At 38.1% G+C, this 15,801-nt stretch overlaps 1 protein-coding gene across 3 annotated transcripts in view; it reads left to right on the top strand.

Annotated features, from left to right (window-relative positions):
* PDE7A (phosphodiesterase 7A) overlaps positions 1–15,801 on the top strand; it is a 71,936-nt gene that overhangs the window by 1,075 nt on the left and 55,060 nt on the right. The window lies entirely within an intron of this gene.

The raw sequence follows: 15,801 nt of genomic DNA, 5'->3' as shown, positions 1-15,801 counted from the left end.
GAGCCAGAGAATGATTTGTTTCTTCTGTAATTTTAGAAATAGGGTTGTTTTCTAGCTTTTTAGCTTAGGCTCTCTGTGAAGGGTCTAACTTTCCTATGGGGTTGCCAAAAGCTACGATGACTTTCCTGAAATAATGAATATGCACTGCAGTGTTTTATTTGGGATGCTAAGCTATTTCTCTCTCCAACTATTAAGACTTGGCAATTCGTCCAGAAAGAGACAAAGATCGTTGGCTTTTTCATTTCCACGGTATTGTTCCTTGCTTGCATTACATCAGTCGCAAGATGAGCTATACTGTATTTTGTTACATCTGATCGTGTTAAATACTACAAAAAGGTTCATTATCAGGACAAAAGGGAGGTTTTTCTTGTGAACACTGCCATCAATTTTTGAATATGAATAGTATGGGTTCCCAGCAAACAGTGAAAAAATTGCATTCTTGTGGAAGAATGTGGAGGAAAATTTGGAATTATGGTGGAAAGTCAGCTGGTACTGGCTTTTAGTGATTTCCTGTAATGTCTACATTAGAGGGTCCATTTCAGATCTCTAAACGATGTTGTCCTTGCAGATGATGTTGTCTTCACTCTTTACATGTGTATTGGTAATTTTTTGCTGTTTATGTTTTTGGGGTATCTTTAAAGTTGCTTTGTTTTTTAATTACTTGTTTTGCTTCATTTATGCATTTGCAAAAAGTCGGTGTCTCTTGGCTTTGTCCCTGGTTTGGCAGTAATAAACCTCTGTGTTTCTACAAGCGTTAGGCTTGTGTATGTTTGGGAAGGAAGAATCAATAAAATAGTGTAATGACCAGGAATGCACGTGGAAATAATTATGAATAGACAAATGAAGATGAATGTATGTTGACAACCCTCCCTTCCCTGAGTATGAATACAGTAATTGGCAAAATCTTTGCTTTTATGACAAATCAGTTTTCCATGTACCAACTGGAGGAGGAAGTTTTCCATTTGTGCTGCCTGATATGAATTGTACTTGGTGATGGTGTGTATTTTCCACATGCCTACATCTTCTTGAAAGTCCAACCTAATTTAGTGTGTGCAAATATCTTTATCCTGTGCTGATTTATCACGAACAAATAAGAAAAGACTCTCTCTTGTTTGAAGCATTTGTGGTCTTCTGGGAAAAGGAATAGGCAAAATGGTCAAGGTGATGAAATATTGTATTTTTTCCTTTTCTGTGTGGTCTCCAGAGCAGGTGACGCATGAAGTGTATACAAGCTTATCAAATTAAATATGGTAGTGACATTTAAGTATTTTTTTTTCCAACTTCCAAGCTTCTAATGGATTCCTTGCTTTCTGACTGATATGCTGCAGGTATAGGAGAGTGAGTCATAGAGAGAGGTGCTTGAAAAACTTGTAAAAAGTAAAAAATACATCAGTGCTCGACCAAGTACTATTTCCTTTGAGTAAACCAGAGAAATAAATTTATTATTAATAAAAGGGAATTAGGAAGTTTAAGTGATGAAATATTGCTAATATCATCCAGCTGATTAGAGTAGAGCTATGTTTTGGTGTCTTTTTATTTTTTTTTTTTTTTCCCCCTGGAGTCTCCTACAGATAATAGGATGTGCATGTCTACCAGACCTGCAATCACAGGCTGCCGTAATTGATGGACTAAGAAGCGTCACCAGAGAGATTAATGTCTCTATGTAACTTCAGAACTTAATTTCATCCTCCTGCAAGTCTCCTGTAAGACTCCTAGTATTCCAGATCCATTGCTTTACAAAGAGGTCCAAACCCTTACCAGGCTGTTGATTTCAGTCTTTGGCTCTGGCTGGCTTGCAGTGCTAGGAGTAAAACTGGAGATGTGTATTGGCAAACTCAAGAAGCCAGTATGTATAGGCAGCATTTAACAGTTAACACAGGTTTAGCAGATCTTTCTTTAAAAGTATAAGGTCTTGAATACCGAATTCACACTTAGAGATGAAAAATGAAATGATTTAGGCATAAGATGGTTTAGGCTTATCCTTTCATTAAGGAGGTATTTTAAATGGGGAAGCACAGGTGATACATACGTGCTACATTAGATGTAGCAGTTAATTGTGGTAGTGCTAAGTAGGCAAGTATTTATCTTTCTAATATATTTAGCAACATTTCATTATAATATTTTTTTCAAGTATCACTAAATGAGTTAATATTGGGCTCTATGTTGCTTTTTTAAAGCTTAAGTAAAGTGGTGCTAGAAATGACCTCAGGAATTCTGGTCTACTCCTCTCAGCCTCAGGAAGGATAAATTGTACTTACAGTATTATTAGCTGATGTTTGTCTAATCTGTTTGCATAATTTGTTTTTTAAGATAAAGTCTTATAAGATGTGGTGAGCTGACATAACTCATTGTTGCTGAAGGTTGAAGTCCTGACATTGGGCATGCATTGTTACAACCTCCTTTGTGCCATCTCTGATGCTTGTCGGGTGTTTGCTGGTTCTGCTCACTAAAACAGCAGAAAACTCTGGGTGGCTGCCTACCATCTCTTTGAATAAAATAGACTTAGTGAAGTTTGTCAGAACTGATTTAAAGGAAAGGATGGTACCACTAGGCTTTTGAAATACGTGAAAGCCTCAGATAATAGAAATTGCACAACCACTCTAGGCAACATAACTGTTAGTTAATACTGTTTAACTGTTCTTGTTGTAAGAGAGTTCTTTCCTAATACTCAATTTAGATCTTCCTTGTGGTGATTTACACCTGTTATTCTCCCAGTAGATGTATAGAAGACCTTATTTCCTTTCTCTTTCCAGTTTTATTCTCTGTGTGTGTGTTATTTCCCTGTAGTCCTCTTTTCTTTGATGTTGCGTTATTAACAGCAAAAATAGTATAAGTGACATCTGTTACCTGGAACTTACGTGTGATACTTATTGTTCAAGTCAAGTGAAAAGCTGCTGTTGTATGGGTTTAGGCAATTATTCGAATTAATAATTCTACTTGAACATGAAATTATTTAAAATGCTCCTGTTAAAAGCTTTTTTTTTAAGTGCAGTGGGTAACTTTTGGAATGACAAGGACATGTCACACTAGTAAGACTGAATTTAGGTTCACTCTGAGATCATGTATTAGGTAGTACTTTGGATCTTATGTTTATTCCAAATGTTACAAAATAATGTTTTTTAAAGCTTAGCTTTCAGAGGATGACTGGATTTTTTGCCTCATCTGTTTTTTAACCTGTGTTGTTATTAGTTATTAAAAAAGAGTTTTGAAAGCTGTCTATATTTAGTGTGAGAACTTTTGGTCTGGTATCTTTAATGAATAAGGGTTTATGATGTAGCTGTGAGCACTTTTATTATGTGGTGTGCATTGAATTCCCCTTTCCACCTTCCCCCAGAAATTGAATTGACATATCACAAATGAGTGAGAAAAATGCCTTACCTGCTAATTTTGTCTCATTTCTATCCATCTAGTATCCATTCTGCATATCCAGTAACACCAGAAATGTCATCAGTAGTATCTAGCAACAGAGTCTGAATAGAAGTAAAGACCTAGTTTTGGGCTTTCTGTCTTTAGATATTAGTCACTGATGATGGTAAAGAAAGGTATTTCCCAAGGGTGAAACTGCATGAAGAGAAACTGGAGCATATGATAGAGGACTCCACTTGAATCTCAGAAGTGTAGGTACTACATCATCTACACCTGGAGTTCCAAGTATTACTGTGTGCCAGGAAAGGCCATGTAGTGCTTCCTGGTATTTGATGATGCATCTCCATTGCATCTCCATCTCTTTATTGCATCTCTATTTCAGGCACTTAAGCAATATAGCATCATGATTTGTGGCTGTTTGTGTTACATATATCTGAACAGTAGACTACAGGTTATGCACGTGGAATCCTAGATTTGACTTTTAAAGAGGACACAATGGGGAGAAAAAAGTCACTAAGAGCAGCTGGCAGTGTACTGTGCAAGTGGATTCTTCAGTGAAGGGTACATGATGCCTCTGAAAAATATATCCCCCAAGAATGACCAAATGTTTTTGGCTACTGTTTGCTTTGTGACTTCTCTTTTCAGTGGTTGTCACCTGATGGGATCAAAAAATATTTCACTCTGCACATAGTATTCCAAGTGGCAAGGCATAGCTGAAAGGTGTATTTTTATGGTCTGAACATAGGCATTGCTCTTTAATCCTTCCCATGATGTTGTGTCTTTTTGCTGGGAGATGTGTTGGCATGACCTATTTTTCCCTTGCAGCTGCTAATTTCTGCTTCTGCATTTTCTTCTTAGTTGTCACCTTATTTTTTTTTTCCTTTTTTCTTTTTAAATCAGGTTATTTTTCAGCCCTGGAAGATTCTTTGTTCCACAAATGACTGTGCCTGTTGGTAAGGAGGAAGCAGTAAGCTACAATGTTAGATGAGGAGCAGTGAGGGCTGGGGGAGGCAGGAGAAATGCCTTAAGTTTGCTCTACTATTAACTGTGGAACCTTATCCTAAGCCCCTCTCTTTCCTCATCTGCTGTTTTAATAACTTTTCTTTTATATCTTTCTAATCCTCTCCATCAGTGCCTCTCAGTTGCTTCCTCTTTTATTAGCTTTCTCCTGCCATTTCCCATCTCTCTGCTGCATGAATAATTAACAAGTTAAAATAATGAAATAATTTTCATTATGTGATTCCTAGCCTCTGGAATTAATTCTCTCTGTTGCTGCTATGCTTGCCATTCCCTTCATCTTGTATTTACCATGTCTGGTTGCTGCGATTGCATCTATTCATATGAGAAGCAGAGACTGGCTCCTACCCTACACATAGCACGGGCAAGTTCTGATTGGGGATTTCATGCACTGCAGTAATTTTATGTGGCAGTTCATGCCTAAAATGCTCTCAGAGTTTTATGACCAATTAACTTTTTCATACGTTGTAGTGTAAAGCAACATTGGTGCTTTCGTTCAGCGAAAGGTCATAGCAGCTTATTTCATGGCCTATAATTGCCTGTGTAAGATCTAAGCAGAAGAATAGTTTAAAGTCCCCATTAATTAGATTGTCTTAAATCACCAGAAGTCAATTCTTCTTTGTCCAGATTGTGTAATAGTATGTCTCGTGCTTTGTAGACACCTCAATTTTCTGATGCTATCTTTAAAGAGAAACTGGCTTGGAAAAAGATTGTAGCTATGTACCCCTTAAGTTGTGAAATACTGAATTTTTTACCATAAAACAACAAGAACTCAAGTAGTATGAGAATATCCAATATTCTATATGAAGTAAAAATGTAGTAATGCAGTGCAAATACAGGTTGCATGCAGCTTTTCTTTAAAAAAATACTCCTTTATTTGCCAAGTAAGTCTGGCTTTTTAAGTTGCTTGACAAAAGGAGCAGGTTAATTCAGAGTCAGTATGGTAATATGCTAAATTATGAGGTAAAGTATTGTAAAAATAATGTAATTTTCTGACATTTCTACTACTTTTGCATCTGTAAAGCAGTGTTGAAGACATTTGCAGTTTGAATCCTTATTTCTTTAGTTCTTTTTTTTCTTCAAATCCTGTGTAGGGAAAAAGTCTTGGTAGTAGAGCAGTGATTTGTTAGAACAGTTCTCTGTTGTGTCAGTGACCACTGGCTTACTGTTTTTTGGTTTTGGGTTTTTTTTTATGTTAATGTGTTTCCCTCTTTGCTTAGTATCTACAAGTTTGTACTTGTTTTCTGATGAAATTGTAGACTTCTGAATACACTCAGTCATTTTCTAGCATGGAGGATCTCAGATTGATGACTCTTTTTCCAGGTCCTCTCAGGTTATGGCTCACATGTAAGAACTGACTTTTAGATTGGACAAAAGATAGATTTGCCTTTCTTAAAAATTCACTGAATCTGCATGGAAATAGTGAATCATTTGGCAGCTCAAATTAGATTTAATTTTTTTCCTCAGAAGTGTGAAGCCAAAGGAGCTTGGTGTTGTCCTTTACTGTGTAAATCTTTGTTAACACACATCCATGCTTGCCACCTGTGAATCTGTACAGCTGGGTATCTTGCCATACACTTGAAGGCACGTAGTGTATTCTGCTGGTTAAGAGTGTCCTATCCTTGTCAGTGAAGGACTTGAGGCTGGACATGCTATAAACTTCAAGAGTAATCTGGGAAATCATGCTAACTAAGGCATTTAGTGCAAATACTCCTTTGTGTGCATTCACAGCTAAATGAAGTGTTCAGTTCTACTTGAGAAAATTGGTTTGTGCACACACATAGTCTTACAGGAAGCATTTATCTGGGACCAGGAACTGAACATAGAACTCTGAAATTCCAGTTCAGTGTTTTGAACTGGAATCACAAAAATCCTCATAGGAGAACTTGGAAGAGTTTGTGTTTCACTAGATGTGAAGTTTTCTTCAGTTTGTTTGGATTCTATCATTAACAAGTAACTGCACTTGTAAATAAGCACCCATGTAACCCAGCTAGGCAGCCTGCCAAAGACAAAATATTTTATAATAAAAATGCTGTTCTGGAAAACTGGATTTAAGGGTTAGCTGGGGAATTGTTTATTTGTATGTTTGCATCCTAGGTGTATTGTAAGGAATTTGTAGCCAAATATTTTGTTTTCTTTCTGTTTGAAAATAAATTTGTGGCTGTTATCTCACCTTCTCTGCCCTCCTCCCTTCCGTACCCTGAGAAATTTTTATTTTTGTTGCAGTAGTCTAACTCCTATGTTCCTCCCACTTCCCTGGCGCTTTGTACACCTGTGATAAAGCAATCTGATGCATTATCTTCCTGACCACACTCCCACAATAATTATAATTAAAGAGATTCCTGGAGTCTGCTTTTGATTGCAAGGTAGAGGGCAAATTCTTTTCTCAGCTCCTAGCTGAAAGCCTGAAAGAGCCAAAATTTGCAGCAGGCCCTCCTTCTCTGCCTTCTTGAGCATCAGGAAGAATATGCTGCAATAAGAATTACAAAGATAGCTTTGTATTAGCAGAAGATTTTACTGTTTCTCCCACTTCTTGTTGCTAGATGACATACGTGGAGAGAATGAGGTTATTTCCTCTGACAGTGATTTTTTTTCTTTTTTCCCATAGCTGACATAGCTGTTTGCCAGACTGCCTGGTAAAACTGGCTATTTTATACATGCAAAATACAACTTGCTGCCCACTTCAGGGCAAGGGGTCAATTTTATTGCAAGAAAAAAAACCCAATAGAACCAAACCTCTAACAAAGGAAAAGGTACAGGAACCTACTCCAGGGTTGTGAGGGAAAAGGTTGTAATGGGAAGCTTGAGACTTCAGTAGGTAGATCAGCCTTTATACAGGAAAGATTTAGCATCTCTGTAGTGGTTCTTAGTTAGAAATGGAGTTGTGTATGATGTTGGGCTGCTAACATGCAAGTGATTTCTTGAGGAACTCAGTATATGTAAGAAAAAGTTAACAAAAGATACTCTGCTTTTTTAGTCGTATGGTCCAGTAGTGGAGGGACCATAGCTGGCATGGCAGGAGTGACACTGGCCTGTGTTATTTCTTGCTTTATTAGTAGCTACTGTACTCAATATATTGAGGTTGCAGTTGGTGGTGTACTGGGGAGCTTTTTAATCTAGTCAGGCATGAACTTGCACTTCTAAATTTTTCAATAAAGTTCTTGTGCAACAGTAGTATGAAATGTGTATATGTGGTGGTGGTTTGCACTCTTGTCAGTAGTGTTCTCTTCTGGAATGGAAAAGGCCTGTAACTAGTGTTCAGAAACTGTGGAGTATTTAAATTTCCTTGATTGTTAAGTGTGGAATTTTAGACTTAAGATTTCAGCAACTATAATAATTGAGCTCCTTCTGGTATTGGGCAAGAAAAATCCTTACAATGTTCTTTTACAGCTGCAAACATGGTGTGAGACTGCTAGGTACAGAATGTCTATGGAAATAAAGGTGAGGAGTTTTCTGTGATGTTCTTGGTATAGTGAGAGATCTATAGAGTAACTTCAGGGAGTTTTGTTCTGTTGTAAAGTCAGAGTTGCATTTCCTTTAGAATGGTGATAATAGGCATTTGTACATTTTTTTAGTGACCTTAACAATGTACTGAATCACCTTTTCCTAGCTTGTTTTTGTTTGGATGAAATAATATTTTGTGCAGACAAACCATCTAGTATTTAGTCCACAGGCTGACAGAAGAAATGATAGAACTCGATCTATTGTATGAATTTAAAATAAGAAAAAAAATAGTGATTTAAAAAAAAAAAAAAGTATTTTTTTTATCTTGAGATATCCCATAACATTGCAAATAGTTCCAAAATTCTTTTCCTTCTTTTGAAAAGGATACTGGTTCTCTTCTGAATATAGTTACCCTACTTACATCTTTGTCACTTTAGATTACTGTGAGAATTTTGCAATGTACCATAAATGAGGACTAGAAGTTAAACAAATTGCAGGTACTAAATTCCCTAAGTTTTGATTGCAGAGAATGTGTTGGGCTTGTACTTTGTGATCTATCTTGAGTTTTAGGGTATTCTAAGGAAGAGAGGCTTCATCTCCCTAGGACTGTTGAATGGTTGAAGCTGTGGTTAACTTCATGTTTTTCTTTTTCATGTGATATTATGGCATTATTTTTTCCAGTGCCCTATAGCTTAAATTGAGGCCCAAAGGCATTTTTTCTGTATCTTACTAGACGCCCCATGAGTAAAATTATTTGCCTACCACATTTTGATACAATAGACCGCAAGTGAAATAATCTCTGGTGAAGTACAAGGCTAATCCATTTTCACGAGCTTTTTAGGAAAGTTGATTTGGGAGGATTAGATGAGAAGCTATTATTCATGATTGGCTGACTGAATAGGAAAGACTATTACGGCTAATGAAGTTTAAGACTTTTTTTCTTTATCCTTAATACTGTTGTATTCATACACAAGCATAGGAAAAAGTATATAGACTAAAAAATCTGGTTGCATTGAAACGAGTTTGGGAGCGACAAAGTAATTTTTTTTTCCTTACTCTGTAGCAGAGGTTCTGGTTAGGGTGAGTGGAGAGAGATCAGTAAGCTAAAAAACATCTTAAGCTCATTTCTTAATGTAATAATACACGTGTTATAGAAATTTTTTTCTGACACTCCTCAAATTAACCTTTTTAAAGTCAAGTACAATGGCTTTTGTATTTAATGTGTCATGAAAATAGGAGAGCAATTTCTCTAATTCTACCTTGTTTGACACTGTGATGTTGCTTAGCACTTGGAGAGGCGTAGTGGTTGATGATTACAGTTGACTGAGCCATAGTTTTCATTACTAATACTGTTTTAATCAGAAATTCTTCTTGTAAAGATAAGAATTTCATTTAGTGTCTGCAGTCATAGTTCCAAGGTGCTTTTGGTGTTAAATGTAAGCAGTGTTGCTTGCTTTTAGCTGCCTGTTTTTACTCCTTCTGAGCTGAAATTTGCACTCCTCTGACCCCACAGAAAGCAGAAAGCCCTATCCCTTTTGTAGCAATAATTTTCTGTTTAATTTGGCTCTCCCTGGCTTTTTAATTTTTTTTTTTTTTTTTTTTTTTAAGATCTGAGGAGCGCTTGTGCAAGGGAAGGGACAGGGAAGTGCAGTCAGAGGCAGCACAATCTGTGGCAACACTGACTCAAATTGTTTTCTCTGCAGTTGGAAGAATGTCCAGAACAACTGACAACTGAGTTGAATTGTTTCACTTTATCCCTAAACAAGCGTGGGCTGAATAATTTCCTGCTGTATTCAAATTAACTAATTGTTGCAGAGGACAGTGGAAGGTCTTAAGGTCACTTGAAGAATCTCCAACAAAGGTATCAGGAAAAGATCATTTTTAATATATATTTAGGAAAGTGCATCTTAACAGAATTTGTTGGCAAGGTTTGCTGTATTACTTCCTATGTGGAAAGACTGTGTAGGGGTTGGAATTGAATGGGAATGACTTCCACAGGGATAGAGGAGTCTGAGTTGGGAACGGCCTCGAGTGATTTGCACAGGGATCAGGGAAAAGAATGAGGAAGACCCTCCTCTTGAGTCACAAGGTTCAGAGTGGAATCCTCTTGCTTTCTAAACTCCTTCTCTAAGAAGAGTCTGGATGCAGCTGGGATCTTCTCCTCATACCAGATTTGCTCAGTGGTTTACAACCAAGGGGTTTAAGTGTAGGGATTTCAGTGGAGTGCTTTAACACATAATTATGAGTCCGGTGTGATTTGGAATAGCAGTACATTAAGATTATTCAACAAATCAATAATCAAGTTATAATCAATAAAGAAGTTCAAGTAAAAAAATTTTAAGTTTCTAAACTAAATTGGGTGCCCACATGCAGCTAAGGAGGTTAACCTGTTGAGATGTTAAATTTTTGGTACCTAATATCATAAAAAAAGCTTCATTCTTCCCCCCCTTGATGACCCAGTGGGGTCAAATTATACCAGCCTGATATAATATGATTTCCCCCTCTACCTAAGAGAAGTGATTGGCAACTTAGATTTTCAGTGGGGTGAACCAGCTGCCTCTGTGAGACACGTGATGTGGGCTTCAGCTCAGCATGGTCCTGGGCAGGTCTGAAGGGTCTTCCTCTTTTAAGACCAGTATTTATAGGATCCAACTGACTGGCTTTGGTCAGTGCTTTTCCAAAATAGCCACGACATGGGTTAGGTCAAGTTTGGCATCTTGCAGAGGGGGTCTGTGCTCTGAGCAGGATGGGTCTTGGGTGCATTTTGTGAACAGAGTTTCAGGTATAGTCTAGGAGTGCTTAATCACCCCAAATCACTGTATTTGCAGTAGGATGAAAAGGCACCCAGTTATCTAGACTCACTGCTCTCTGCTGCACTTGCTGTTGATACAAGAACAATGTGAGGCCCACTACACTTGTAACTGCTGTTTGCTATTCTTGAAAATCATTGTGCACCCTGTATCTTTACACACTTAGTATTGATATACCTTCAAAATCTGTAGTTTCATCTTTATTAGGTAAGTCTGAACTTCTGTATTTTTCAGATACTGGATATATTTGACTTGGTAAAAAGAACATTTGGATTAGTAGACTTGTTCAAAATATGAAATTTTCTTTTTTGTTTTTTTCGTGTGTATGAATGGAACACCTAGAGATAATGCACAAATGAAAGGTTATTTTCACATGAAGTTGAATGATTCTATGAAGGTGTCTTTTCTTTCTGCATTTTTTACTGAAAAGCAGCTATGGTAGTCAGAGTTTATAAATGGAATGCATCAGAATACGAGGATCAGTCCTGTCTTTTGTCTTTGGAGAATTGCATAGAAAAGGGTTGGACTTGATGATCTCTGATGTCCCTTCCAACCCAGCCAATTCTATGATTCTATGATAGTTTCAAAGGCTTGCTAGTATGTATGTATGTGGGTGTGTGTGTGTATATATATATATATATGTACATATGAAAATAAATACGTAGATATAGATGAAAATGTGGTAACTGAATAAGGGTATGGTGAGTGCTGCATAGATTCAGAAAAGAGCAAACAACAGTACTTGTACCACTTGGTACCGTTATCCTTTGTCTGGCACGTTACTGGACAAAATTATATGCTCACTATTTAAATTTCTGGAAGATTTGTTGCTTTCCCTTGAGCTTTCTAAGTTAGAAGTCTGTATTTATTACATTATCTAGCCTTTGTTATTTACAGTGAGGTTTTAGAAACACTTGGTTAGATTGAAGGACAGAGGAACATAGTTTGAGACTATTGTAAGATGATGTTGGTAAGTGTTGATATTGTTCCTTTTAGTCTTTCGTCTTCTTTTTTGGCTTGTGTTTTTTTTTTTTGTTTTGTGGTTTGTTTTTTTTTTTTTGTTTTTTTTTTTTTTGTTTTGTTTTGTTTTGTTTTGTTTTAATTTTATCAAGATTTCTAGTCGTTAGGTATCTCCTTCAAACTGTATGGAGCTTGCCCTGAAGCATGTCTTAGACCAAAGACAGTCTTACTCTTATAGCTGTTCTCTATGTTACTGAGTTGCCAAGTCAAACAAATTTGGATTGACTGAGTACATGTGTGCACAGTTGTTCAGCCATCCGTTTCTGCTGAATTTAGTAGAGCACACAATATGCTGATTATGTTGATTGGCAGAATTATTTTCAAGCCCAGCCTGCAGTGCATCCAGTTCTGTGGTGGTATTTGTGGGGGGGTTCCTTAGGGGCCTGGGTGGAACCCAACTCCTGCCCTAGGAGAAGTGCCTTTGAGGGAGTTCAGATGCCATAAGCTGGTCTGCCCAGTGCAGCACCATAACAACATTCCTGGGAACCATTAACAGACAAGAGGTAAGATAAGGCCATACTGCTGATAAATTGGCTGGATCATGATAGCAGAGAAGAAGCTGCAACAAGAAATGTGTTGGTTTCTAATTTTCATGTATGCCATCATTTGTGAGAAGAGAATTCAGTAGCAGGTGATTGTTCTGGAGATGAAGTAAAACTTGAGGATGAAAAAAGTGATGTGCATGGCCATCCTTTCTTAGTAGATCTTCCATGTTTGCTGTAGAAGACACTGTGCTCTTACCTGTCTTATTTGTGAGAGCAAAAGAGCAAGGACTGATTAAAGGCAGTGTATGATAGCTGTGCTGCCAGTGCCTTCCAGGGTTTCTCTCCCATGGGAGAAGGTAAAGATCAGATAATTTGTGTAAAGTGCTTGATGGCAGAATTTTACCTCTGCGTTAAGTGATATTGTTTTGAAAGCAATATGGTTTTGTTGAGTGCACACATTGATCCCCATCTGTTTCATCTGTTGTATTTTCTCACCTCAACTGCCTGGTTTGTGGCATTGCTTTCTTCATGTTCCTACATGGTGGCCCAGGCCCAGATTCAGCCTTCCAAACCCTCTGTGAAAGTTTCAGGTGTCTTTATGGGGCCCAGTACTTACTCCAAAAGTGCCAGTGAAAATGAGTTCGGTGAGTAAAGAAAATGGATCTATTGCAAAAATATGTTTATTTATTATAGTAATATGTAATAACATTTTAAGCAGATCTTTGCTTTTTTATGAATTCCGCTGATTTTCTTGCCTTGAGAAAAAGAAGCCATTCTGGTCAGGAAGAGAAAGTTGTGGATCTCTGGGGCTTCCATGGACACCTAGGCTTGTGTATGTTGTCACACAGAAGCATAGAAAGTTAGGGGTTGGAAGGGACCTTGAAAGATCATCGAGTCCAACCCCTCTGCCAGAGCAGGGCCACCTACATGAGGTGACACAGGAACACATCCAGGTGGGCTTTGGATGTCTCCAGAGAAGGAAACTTCACAACCTCCCTGGGCAGCCTGTTCCAGGGCACTGTCACTCTCCCAGTGAGGGCACTGTGGTGTATACTTTCATCCCTGCATCTCATGAAGTGATATTCTTTGCTGGCTGTGGGCTGTGTCACTAATTCTCTGCAGGGGATGAAAAAAAAAAATCGTGCTGCAGAGAATATGGCAGCGCCTACACAATACAGAGGCCTCCAGTGAGGCAATAGTTGCTGAGTTACGGTTTCCAACCTTTCAGCTTGCTTCAAAATCACTTCTACACTGTCTCTATCAATTTGCTCACCCTTGTTGAAACCAAAAAGTGGCCTGCAGCACTGCCAGAGTGTCAAGACAGCTCTTACTCTTTTGTTGCAGTTTGCTTTTAAGCCTCTCTTCAGGCCTCACAAGGATGTGAGCTGCTTCACCATCTGCCTGGTCAGTTGTGTTGTGTCACAGATGATAAAATTATCAGTTTGGGCTCCCTGTGCTGCTGTTTTGTACCTTGTAATTCCAGCAGGTCCAGGACTGCTGCCTGCAGGCAGCTGGGATAAAGGGTCTGCATTTGAGGTGTGCCTAGCCCATAATTCACCTGCAGTTTCAGTGACCTTGCCTCTGGACTGCAGGCTGAGTTTCATTGGGCACAAGGTACAGAACTAGCTGGAAGAATTTGTGGTCTAACTATGGAGTGATAGTACCTTTTGAGGTTGTTTAAGTGCTCAGTAATTGGAGAAGAGAGCTAGTTATTGATTATAAGTTGAAGTGACTTGAAAAAGGAAGGACACAGGGAAAAATAAATAAATAATCTTGGTTTTGGAATGAGTCTGTTCTACTTAGGGTTCAGATGGAGAGTATCGTTACAGTTTCTAGTTTCTGTATTTTTTTCCAAAACCCCACTCTTCCTTTTACTTCTCTGAGTCTTCTAAACACCAACCAGTAAAGAGCACAGGCCTGAAATAGTTTATGAAGGGGGACTGTGAAAAGTGCTTTTGTCCTTAGTCCACAATTTAGCATTTGGAGGAGGTTTGATAAAAGCACCAGAGACATGATACTCAGAAGACTAACAAGGAAGCTAACGTGGGTTAATTAGAGCCAGAACAAACTGAAATAATTGTCAGGTTTCATCCCATGAACAAACTGACCTGGCAAAAAAGAACCCAAACAAAAACAAACCTTAAATGCAGGCAAAGGAGTTAATACCCTATCATTGCAGTACTTTTTTTAATACGATCTGTTTTATATTCAGTCCCATCCATCCAGCAGGCTTTTACTCTTTTATCAGTCAATTGTCCCACATTTTCTTCACTTTCTAGTTCAGGAAAAGAAATATATTAGTGAAAATTCATTCATGTTTTGATTCAAGAAAGGTAGGAGATTTGCAGTCCTGAAGGCAGGTGAAGTGTTTGTGTAGTTAAACTGGGTTTTTAGAGAATTTATTTATGTTCTTTAGTTCAGTAGCATGCAGGTCTAAATATTATGTGAGTTTCCTCTTTTTTTTAAAAAAAAAAACAAACTTTTTTCTCCCCAGTTTTCAGTTCTGAGCTAGATATATGTGCAACTAGCTATCATGCACACTTAGCTGAAATGTACTAGGGTTGTCTCTCTCAGCACTGGTATGAAAAATAATGTTACAGTAAATCAGGAATCAAAATACTGCTAATCCTGTGCTCTGGGGCTGAGGCTGAGGTGAGTACAGGGGTTGTAGGTGTGATAAAGGACTTTGTCATAGTCACCTCTGCCCTAATAGCAGTGACCTCTCACGTCCTGTGTGATATGTCTGAAAGGTGCTGCTGAAGCAGCCATCTCGAGGTGTTTTGTTTTTCTTAGTATTCCATGGGCATCGACATTTATTAAGTGTCACGTTTCTGTTTGACTCTTTTTAATAGGTGTTATGATGAGGGGAAACTGAAGGGCTGTAAAGCTGTTTGCTTTTTAGGTTCTCAAGCAGTGTTTAAATGAAGCTAGCTAGTGTAAGGCTGGGCTTGGTTATGCTGATACTTCATACTTTGTGAAAACTCCAATAATCGGTCTTTCGTACTCACAAAATGGAGCACGTAGAAATTTGCATATTCTGCTGTCTCATCAAGGAAGAATGCTTTTTAATTTTACCTCAACTGACTGGAATTAATTTTCTGTCATCAGGCGAATATGTAGTGCTTCGGGGGAGTGTAAGCTGTGCTTTTTGGTGTTAAATACATAGAGGTGTCTCAACAGTATTTTGAAGGAGAAAAAAAGCTTTTTGTGTAAAAAAACCAAACACAACGGAACAACCAGACCACCAAAAAACCCTCAGAAACCCTAAAAAAGCTGAGCAAAACCAGACCAGTACCCAAAAAGTCCAATCCCAAAACAAAACCAAAAAGCCAAATCCTCAACAAATAAAAAACCAAAAACCCAGCAAACCTCCACCACCACCAAAAAACCCTATCAGGAAAGATAGGTAAAGTGCATAGCAGAGCCTGTAATTGAAAAGGAAGAAAAATAGGGAGGGGGATGTTCCTTTGTAGATTTTTCAAATATTTGAGTTAGGAGTTCCTGTATAGTGGTATTTAAGAACTATGCATGCTTTGCTCCTTTTGTCCTTTGCTTGTTAAGTTGGCCCAAGTGCAACACTCCACTGGTTTCTCTGGTAAAGGGGCAAACTGGATCATTCAGTCATTCTTTCTGTCAGGCACACACATTGGCAAGAAAGA

This window comes from Heliangelus exortis, chromosome 2 (genome assembly GCF_036169615.1).
Source record: "Heliangelus exortis chromosome 2, bHelExo1.hap1, whole genome shotgun sequence".
NCBI classification, from domain to species: domain Eukaryota; kingdom Metazoa; phylum Chordata; class Aves; order Apodiformes; family Trochilidae; genus Heliangelus; species Heliangelus exortis.
Note: the sequence above shows the minus strand (reverse complement) of the source record. Positions and strands in the feature narration are given on the sequence as shown.